Raw genomic sequence first — 8,454 nt, forward strand, 5'->3', positions numbered from 1 at the left:
TCAGTAGGTCGAGAGAGGTCCTCCTTCCCCTCTACTCTGCCCTGGTGAGACCACATCTGGAATATTGTGTCCAGTTCTGGGCCCCTCAGTTCAAGAAGGACAGGGATCTGCTGGAGAGAGTCCAGTGCAGGGCAACTAAGATGATTAAGGGAGTGGAGCATCTCCCTTATGAGGAAAGGCTGAGGGAGCTGGGTCTCTATAGTTTGGAGGAGACTGAGGGGTGACCTTATGAGTGTATATAAATATATAAAGGGGGAGTGTCACGAGGATGGAGCCAGGCTCTTCTCAGTGGCAAACAATGATAGGACAAGGGGTAATGGGTACAAACTGGAACACAAGAGGTTCCACTTAAACTTGAGAAGAAACTTCTTCTCAGTGAGGGAGACGGAACACTGGAACAGGCTGCCCAGGGAGGTTGTGGAGTCTCCTTCTCTGGAGACATTCAAAACCCACCTGGACACATTCCTATGTAACCTCATCTAGGTGTTCCTGCTCTGGCAGGGGGATTGGACTAGACGATCTTTTGAGGTCCCTTCCAATCTTTAGCATACTGTGATACTGTGATGGAGTGCCCTGTGCCAGCCCATCCTGTGTGCCAGGGCATGGGAAGAAGAAAACTCTCCAAGGACAGGACCTGTGCAGTGCGGCATGGGAAAATCCATTCAGATTCCATCCCATGCTCCACAAAAGCAGGGTGCTCAGCATCTGAATGGATATGAGTTTTGCTACCTGTATTCATCTTCTTATCCTATTTCTATTCCTGGTTTTATTCTGTCGCATTAAACCGGCTATTTTGTTAAGCTATTTGTTGTCAAGCCTTTCTTATTGAGATCTAGAAGAACCTTGAACCCTCTCTCTCTCTCACTGACCTCCTGGTGCAGAACAACATTGTACTTATAAAAAAAAAGTAAAAAATATATACATTATATGTTTAGTGGGAGATAGATTCCCACTAATGTATATTTATATCTACACCCTGCTGAGCCAGAGAGGGCAGCATGAGGCCGCTGGTGTTGCCTGTGTTCATGTGGCTGCTTTCTGTGCCTGTCTGGGTTGACTTGTGCAGCCAGTGATGTATATATATGTGTGATGCGTATGTGTGCTCCGTGTGCACGTGCCTACAGGGGATGCATCCCGAGCCTTGCTACTGCTTGGACCTAGGGCCATAGAGCTGTGGCAGCCTCGCCTCTGTCAGGCTGCTGGATTCAGAAATTCCTAACAGAAGTGAGAGAGAAATTGTCTTACATTTCATTTGTACCTGAAACCCAATACTGAATTCTATGCAAATGTGCGTACTTAGTGCAAAAGTTGACAAGCTCGTTGTGCTGCGACTGCACAAGTGCTTTACCTTGCAGTGGGTGGTGGCAGCACTATTCAGGTACATTTCTAAAGAGAAACATAGCACTTTTACCTTTTTACTTTTTAAAGTCTAAACTGCTTATCTACTATGATCAATGTCAATGATAATCATAGAATCATAGAAAAGAGGGCAGATTTAGATTAGATATAAGAAAGAAATTCTTCCTTGTGAGGGTGGTGAGACACTGGCACAGGTTGCCCAGAAAAGCTGTGGCTGCCCCAGGCAGTGTTCAAGGCCTGGTTGAACAGGGCTTTGAGCAACCTGGTCTAGTGGAAGGTGTCCCTGCCCATGGCAGGGGCTGGAACTAGGTGATCTTGAGGTCCTTTCCAACCCAAACCATTCTATGGTTCTATGATTCTCTCGTAAAATTCTCATCCACCTCAGGATACCATAAAATATACAAAGCTTTTCTGGGGTGAAGGTCTATCCATGCAGTGCTACCAATATGATAAATATATTAAAAGGAAAAGAATGGGAATGTATTAATGTCTTATTCTTTTAAACTACAAGGGATATTTGTTCTGCTAACTGACACAAAAATTATATCTTAACCAATCTGAACTACGAAGAAGAAAAATTAAAAGCAACCCTTGAAAATTTAATCTCCTGTAAGTTACAGCAGCTCGGCTGTCTCAGGGTACAGTACAATGCAATTTAATATTAGAAACATTCACTAGGAAATGCAGAAGCTCATGATATAACATATTTTTCAGTGAATTAGTTATAGGTTTAGGGTAGGAGATCAAGGACACAATATAATTATAATCCAGTTTTATTATAGTGATTCCATTTTTCACTCAAGGCCCTGTAGATTTTCTTCTCTTATACCAGATGCACTAAACAAATGCCAAGGTCTCAACTCTACATAGGAGTGTACTTTTCTTTATAAAACCTCTAAATTAAGTGATTTATTTTGCTAAAATTAGCTGTGGACACATTCTCTCTTCCTCCTGTCATGTAAGATGTACATTTATTTTTTTGCCAGAGCTTTTTTCAACCCCTTAAGAAGTATCATTTCTATCAAAAATGGCCACTTATCTTTGGTGAGTATGAAACCGTAACTTTCAGTATGTCACATTTAACAATGTTTTTCAGTATTAAAGACGCTCTTCAAGTGCACATGTAAATTTTTGGGCATGCTAAGAGTTGAAAGGTAATGAATGGTTGAAAAAGAAGAGAGATAACTGGGCAGAAAAGTTAAGCTTATTTCAAAACTTCTAGACTTGAAGTTTGGACTCCTCTGTGATATTTCATGAATGTATCCCAGTGATGACCTTAGAAGCCAGCTGTGGATGTACACGTTTGTGCTCATTCAAATTTTCCCATGAATGAGCAGCCTCAGAGATGACCGCACACACGTATAAAGCTGCTCAGAGACTTCTTGGAAGTGCCTGATTTAACTCTTAATAAGATTCTACTAATTGGAGGGAGGAAAAAAAGAGTTGGGAGAGCTGCAAGGGATGTGCAAATGTAAGTAGAGCAGGGACAAATACAAGACCTTGCCGTTTCAGAAGTCAGAAGAAATTAGTTCTATATGGTTTCTAGAAGGACATTGTAACCATCACCTGCTCTACCCAATTTAAGAAACTGAAATTACTCTATGTCAAGGATAACAATGAACATCAAAAACAAGATATTCTCTTTTAGTCTGTAATTGTTCAGAGTGAAAAGTTTCTGCAGCCATTGATTTAACCAGTCATATATCTCTCTGAGGGCTTGATGAACAGCAGTTTTAAAATATAATGAAAATGCATTAGTTTTAGGTTGACTTTTAGGTTGACAGGAAATACTACAAATTTAACACATGAACCACTTGTTTTCTTGAAAGTATTAAGCCAGGCTCTCTCATGTAGTATTTTAACTTCTTCATGTTAGCTTAGAACTATACAGTTTTTAAGGCATGAGAATCACTTGTAAGGGTTAACTTGTTACTTACTCTCTTTCACAGGAAGAGCAGCAACAATGTCTCACTCAGTTTATTTTCCGTCTTTTTGTTCCAGCCTTAGCTTTATGCTAATACACTTTGACTACCCAGCATTGTACATCCTCTCATAAAATCATTGGGCTAAAACCTGAGTGCCACATGAGCAGAAGCAGAAACTTGAGTGCAGGTGAAAAGCCAAAGATGAGCAGAGATGTAAGGGGTCAGAATGAATACAGAGGCCAGGAAGGTTAAAGAAACCGAGGTGATGGCTAGTTGCTCACAAAAGGAGAGAAGGGCAGGGCAGAAGAGAGCAGAGATCCTGAAAGATAACAAATGGTGACCAGGGATGCTCAGGAAAGAGTAGAGAAAGCAAAACATACGAAGAAAAATCTGAGGAGTGTAGGAAGTGACATTTCTATCACTGCACAGTTAGTTTACTTTAGCTCTCCATGGAACAAATTCTGTTAAATATTTTCCCTCAGAAGTCATCAGGACAACAATTAAGTTAGTTAAACTTTAGAGTATGGAAAATGCAATTGGCAGGATTGTTACCTTCAGTTCGAATATTAAAAGGTATGACAGGGAAAAGCTGTCGCAAGATGATGATGAAATCTTCCAGTGCCATGGAGAATGAAAACCAATTATTTGCATTTGAGATACATGCCACAAGAGGAAGGCAGGTAGGCATCTGGGATCCCTCTCACTTCTACAATGGGAACGTTCCCAAAATTAGTCAAGGCCACTTCATTGCTCTTTAAAGTTTTTTCCCAAAATTACCAACAGTGAGGCAAAAACCAGAGTCTTCTGCTTTGCTTTCAAACAAGGGCCTGCATTCATTCCTTAAAGAAGGGTATTTGTACTGAGTTTTACCTCTTGTTTCTATTGAATAGTGCTTAAGGGCATAAAGAAATGGAGGGAAATTACAGACAGGCTTACAACAGCAACTAAAAAAGAAAATCAAAACTTTTCTTTAACAACTTGGTGTGTAAAAATAAGTACTAGAGCATAACGTAATGAGTAGAAAATTAGGAAAACAAAATTCTCTAGAAAACAAGCAATTGAACCATCAGATGGAGATGCAGCATTTAGTGGAGAATAAAAAGCATAGAGAATATAAAATGTGGGATGAAAATGGTATTTGATAAATCAGAAATTCCTACCCATTGTGACTTTATTAACACAACCAAAATTTAAGACCAAAATAGAATATATTTTTGACAGTTGTGACCCAGGTTATTAAAACAGCCATAAATAAACTGAAATATTTTGTTTATTATCCTGTAAAAGAGACTAATGCAGTATAAATTTATACTCTTTGTGTACATATACATGTGTGTAAAAAATGCATGCACATAATTAATGAAAGTGCTAATAAACCAGTAAGAATATAACTATTATGTCTTTTTATTTGCTAAGGAAAAGGATACAGTACAGATTTCTCAGCTACCATGGACTGGATAAGCCAACACTATTTGTCTCCAAAGTGCCAGATAGGGCATTATACCCTACAGAAAATGGGTTTCCTCAGCACTGCAGACAAAACACGTGCTGCGCTTCTTACAACAGCCATTTGCAACTTAGGTGCAAGAACAATTGGAGATGAGTGTTCCCCAAAACAGCTGAAGAGGAAGCATATAGTGACTTCACTTCCTAAACCTCTCATCATTCTTGTTTTCAAACCCTGAGAAATAAACAAAATGGACACATTCTGAAAATAAGTGATGTCTCAACTTCCCTTTCACCTTACTTTCCTGCTCACCAGCCTCATCTGTCTCTTTCAAATGTCTAGGGGAGTTCTGGGATCCTTGATATAATTAGATGAGAGTTAGTAGGATTTTATAAATGCACTTCTAAATCTTGACAGATTGTTAGTCAAGAGTTGCAGGAAAGGTGGATCCTTTAGAAAGCCATAAATAACCATAACTGCAGCATTACACCCCCTCCAAATTTCCCAGAACACTCTCCTAATAGCACTCAGACACTGAACAGTCTTGTACTGAGATTGCTTTTGTACTCCAACATTGCATGGTACAGGATTTACAAGCAACATACTCCAGGTCGTTCACATTTTCATCAGCCACGTTACCCCTTTGCCCACAGGAGCGATCAGTTGATTAGATCTACTCTATAAGCCCTTATGGGCAAAAGAAAATGATAGGCATTTTCAACAAGTCTTCAGGATACACTAAAGAAACAGGCAAAACTCAGTTCTGATCTTGTGAAGAAACACCTTTACAGGTAAGGTGTCTCATCTTCTAGGAGAAAAGCTGCAAAGCAGCTGGGAGAGGTGGAGCAGCAGCAGAATGGTACCTGTCAGGCCCAGGCTTACTTACCCTAGAGTTAGAAACATGTGCACAGGTTCCAATACATCACGGGCAAAAGTTGTCAGAAATTAGAATAAATCAAAGATGCTGCAAAGCAAAGGAGCAAACCAGGCTTTAATAGCAGAATAGGAAATGATTTTAAAAAGAGTAATTGGATGGTAGCCAGGAAGCATAAGAAAAGAATGAATGTTACTGTTTCCTTAATTAAGATTGTTAAAGGGCAATACTGTAAGTGACTCAGAAGAAACAGCTGCATAGAAGAAGTTTACAGGCCCTTCTGACTCAAACTATAGGGTTTCTTAATGAGCAATTATATAATTGTAGGCTTATTTTGAGGCTTGACCTTTCTCTGTTATAAATAAAGAACTCCTCAAGAGCAATGTATAAAGGTGTAGGTAGGTACCAGACAAGATCAAATTTTTAAGTTATAAAAGTCATAAAATCATTTAGGTTGAAAAAGACCTTTAAGATCATTGAGTCCAACCATTAACCCATTCTCAACAAAAACAATTTTCAGACTTTTCAATTCCTGCTGACATGAATGGCAGCAGAACTGGCCTGATGGAATTCCCTCCATACATGTCTTTATACTTTTTTTGCCAGTGGAAGTGATCAATCATGAAGTGATTTAACTGTAATGCAAGTGTGAAGGACAGTATCAGGCTAACTTTGAGCTACAGGGAGAGGTTTTCTGTAGACAAATCCAAGGGGAAAAAAGACTCATTTCTCAAAAATAATAGAGAGTTTCTAAATTCTTCTTCACTCTCTTAAGAAGTCTTCTCTTCATTCTCAGAGTAAATAGAGCAATTTTTCAAGCCAAAATAATGTTTCAAGCAGATGTGATAAATGCAAGAAAAAGGCTTTTTAATAGACTGAAACATCCCCGTAAGTAAGCAGCTTGTGAATGAGCAGAGTTAACACAGGTATGTGAGTTCTATGTGTATCTTCAGTTGCGGTTTGAAAGTATCAGTCCTCAGTAACAGTGTAAGACAAGACCTGAAAACTGTTCAGTGCCTTCACTGGCCTGGTGGAACTGATCTTTTTTCCCCTCTAAGTTTTGGAAAACTGAAAATGCTGATTTGGATGCATGTTACGATTTGGAGCCAGTGCCTGGATGTGCTAAGAGACCTCAAAGCCTCACCAGCAAAGCAAACTGCATCAGGAAGCAAAATAATAGCAATCATGTTAATCCCATCCTTTGGCAGAGACAGCAGTGCGGCTGGTGCGGCATCACACGTCTCACAGGCAAGGTCTCTCCTTGTTTCTGATCAGACCCATCTCTTGCATTGGCTTGCAGGGTTCAAGCTGAAGCTTTGCATAAACCTCCCACTTTTCTTCCATCCGGTGGCCTGCGCTCTAGCACACAGACACAGCAGAACAGAAGCAATTTGCTGTTCAAACTCCGAGGTTGAAATTCCTGAAACAGCCTTTAGAGGACAGCGGAGAATTGCAAATGGCACATTCTGAGCTCTGGTGTCATAGTCTGGGATCCTTTGGGACTTTTTAATGAATTATGAGTTCTGATTAAAGACAAAGTGTAACTTCTATATTAATGTGTGCTGTTTATGTATTACGGCTTTCTAAGATAAGCTTGGGGCTCATAACAGATGTGTATTTTTAACTGTATTGTAGCCTTTTCTATCACCAAGAATTCCAGTTGCTACCTGGCTAAGATACAGTCTCTCTGAATGAACAGCTGCATTGTCAAAAGGAGCTCAGTGCTTCACGGTCAGGTGTAATGGAAAACAGAAGTGTCCCCAGATAAAAAAATACTGGGGACCCTTGCTGGAGGCTGTAGTGATCCTGGACCTTGACATGGGGGCTTTAAATCTCTGAGAAGTTTGTCATCTGGTCTAAATACTGCACCTGTATCTCCCTGGGAAAATTTGGGCCAAATTTTCAAGAGCTGTTAGCAATAATTTGACTGTAGTACAGTTTTACTCTAAATTGATAGGAGCTGGCTGGGTCAGCAGCACTGACTGCCCTACTGGGAATATGCTCTGCTGTGCTGGGGTGCTGCTTGCTGCTGTATGTATTGTCTGCATCAAATACATGTTTGTGAAGTGAGCAGTGGTCTAATGATGATCTGGCCTTCATTGTACATGCAACATGGACACAAGGTGAGGTCTCCTGCTGGCGTCAGTCACGCCCTGAATGGTGTCCTAGCTGTGGTGGGGCTGCCCTGGGAGGACAGGGGCAGTGGCACACAGGCAGCTGTCCTGCAGTCTGGGAGCCTTCAGGGAGATGGAGGGTGCCAGCAGCGCACAAGGGGGATGGTTCAATAGACAACTGTTTGCATTTGACACACTGATGGGCATGGCAGACGTTAGAAGATAAAACCGTTGACAACCAGTTCTGATGAAAGCCTTCAGTTTCTTAGCTTTAGATTGGACTTCAATGAGCATTATAGAGCAAGAGAGCCAAGGCTTCATGTATTGTTGGGCACTAGAGGTAAACGAAGCTCCCATACGTGAAACAACTGCAAAGGACTGCACCTCGGTATCCAAAGGATGTTGAATCATAGAATCATAGAATAGTTAGGGTTGGAAAGGACCTTAAGATCATTTAGTTCCAACCCCCCTGCCATGGGCAGGGACACCTCACACTAAACCATGTCACCCAAGGCTCTGTCCAGCCTGGCCTTGAACACTGCCAGAGATGCAGCATTCACCACTTCTTTGGCCAATCTGTTCCAGTGCCTCAGCAGCCTCAAAGTAAAGAACTTCCTCCTTATATCTAACCTGAGTTTCCCTTGTTTAAGTCTGAACCTCTTGTTGGACAAGGCAACCGGTGTTGGCATAGTACCACCGAATTGTGTGTGATTGGTGTCTACCATTCTTGCAGGA

Source organism: Psittacula echo, assembly GCF_963264785.1.
Source record: "Psittacula echo genome assembly, chromosome: 3".
Taxonomy (NCBI): domain Eukaryota; kingdom Metazoa; phylum Chordata; class Aves; order Psittaciformes; family Psittacidae; genus Psittacula; species Psittacula echo.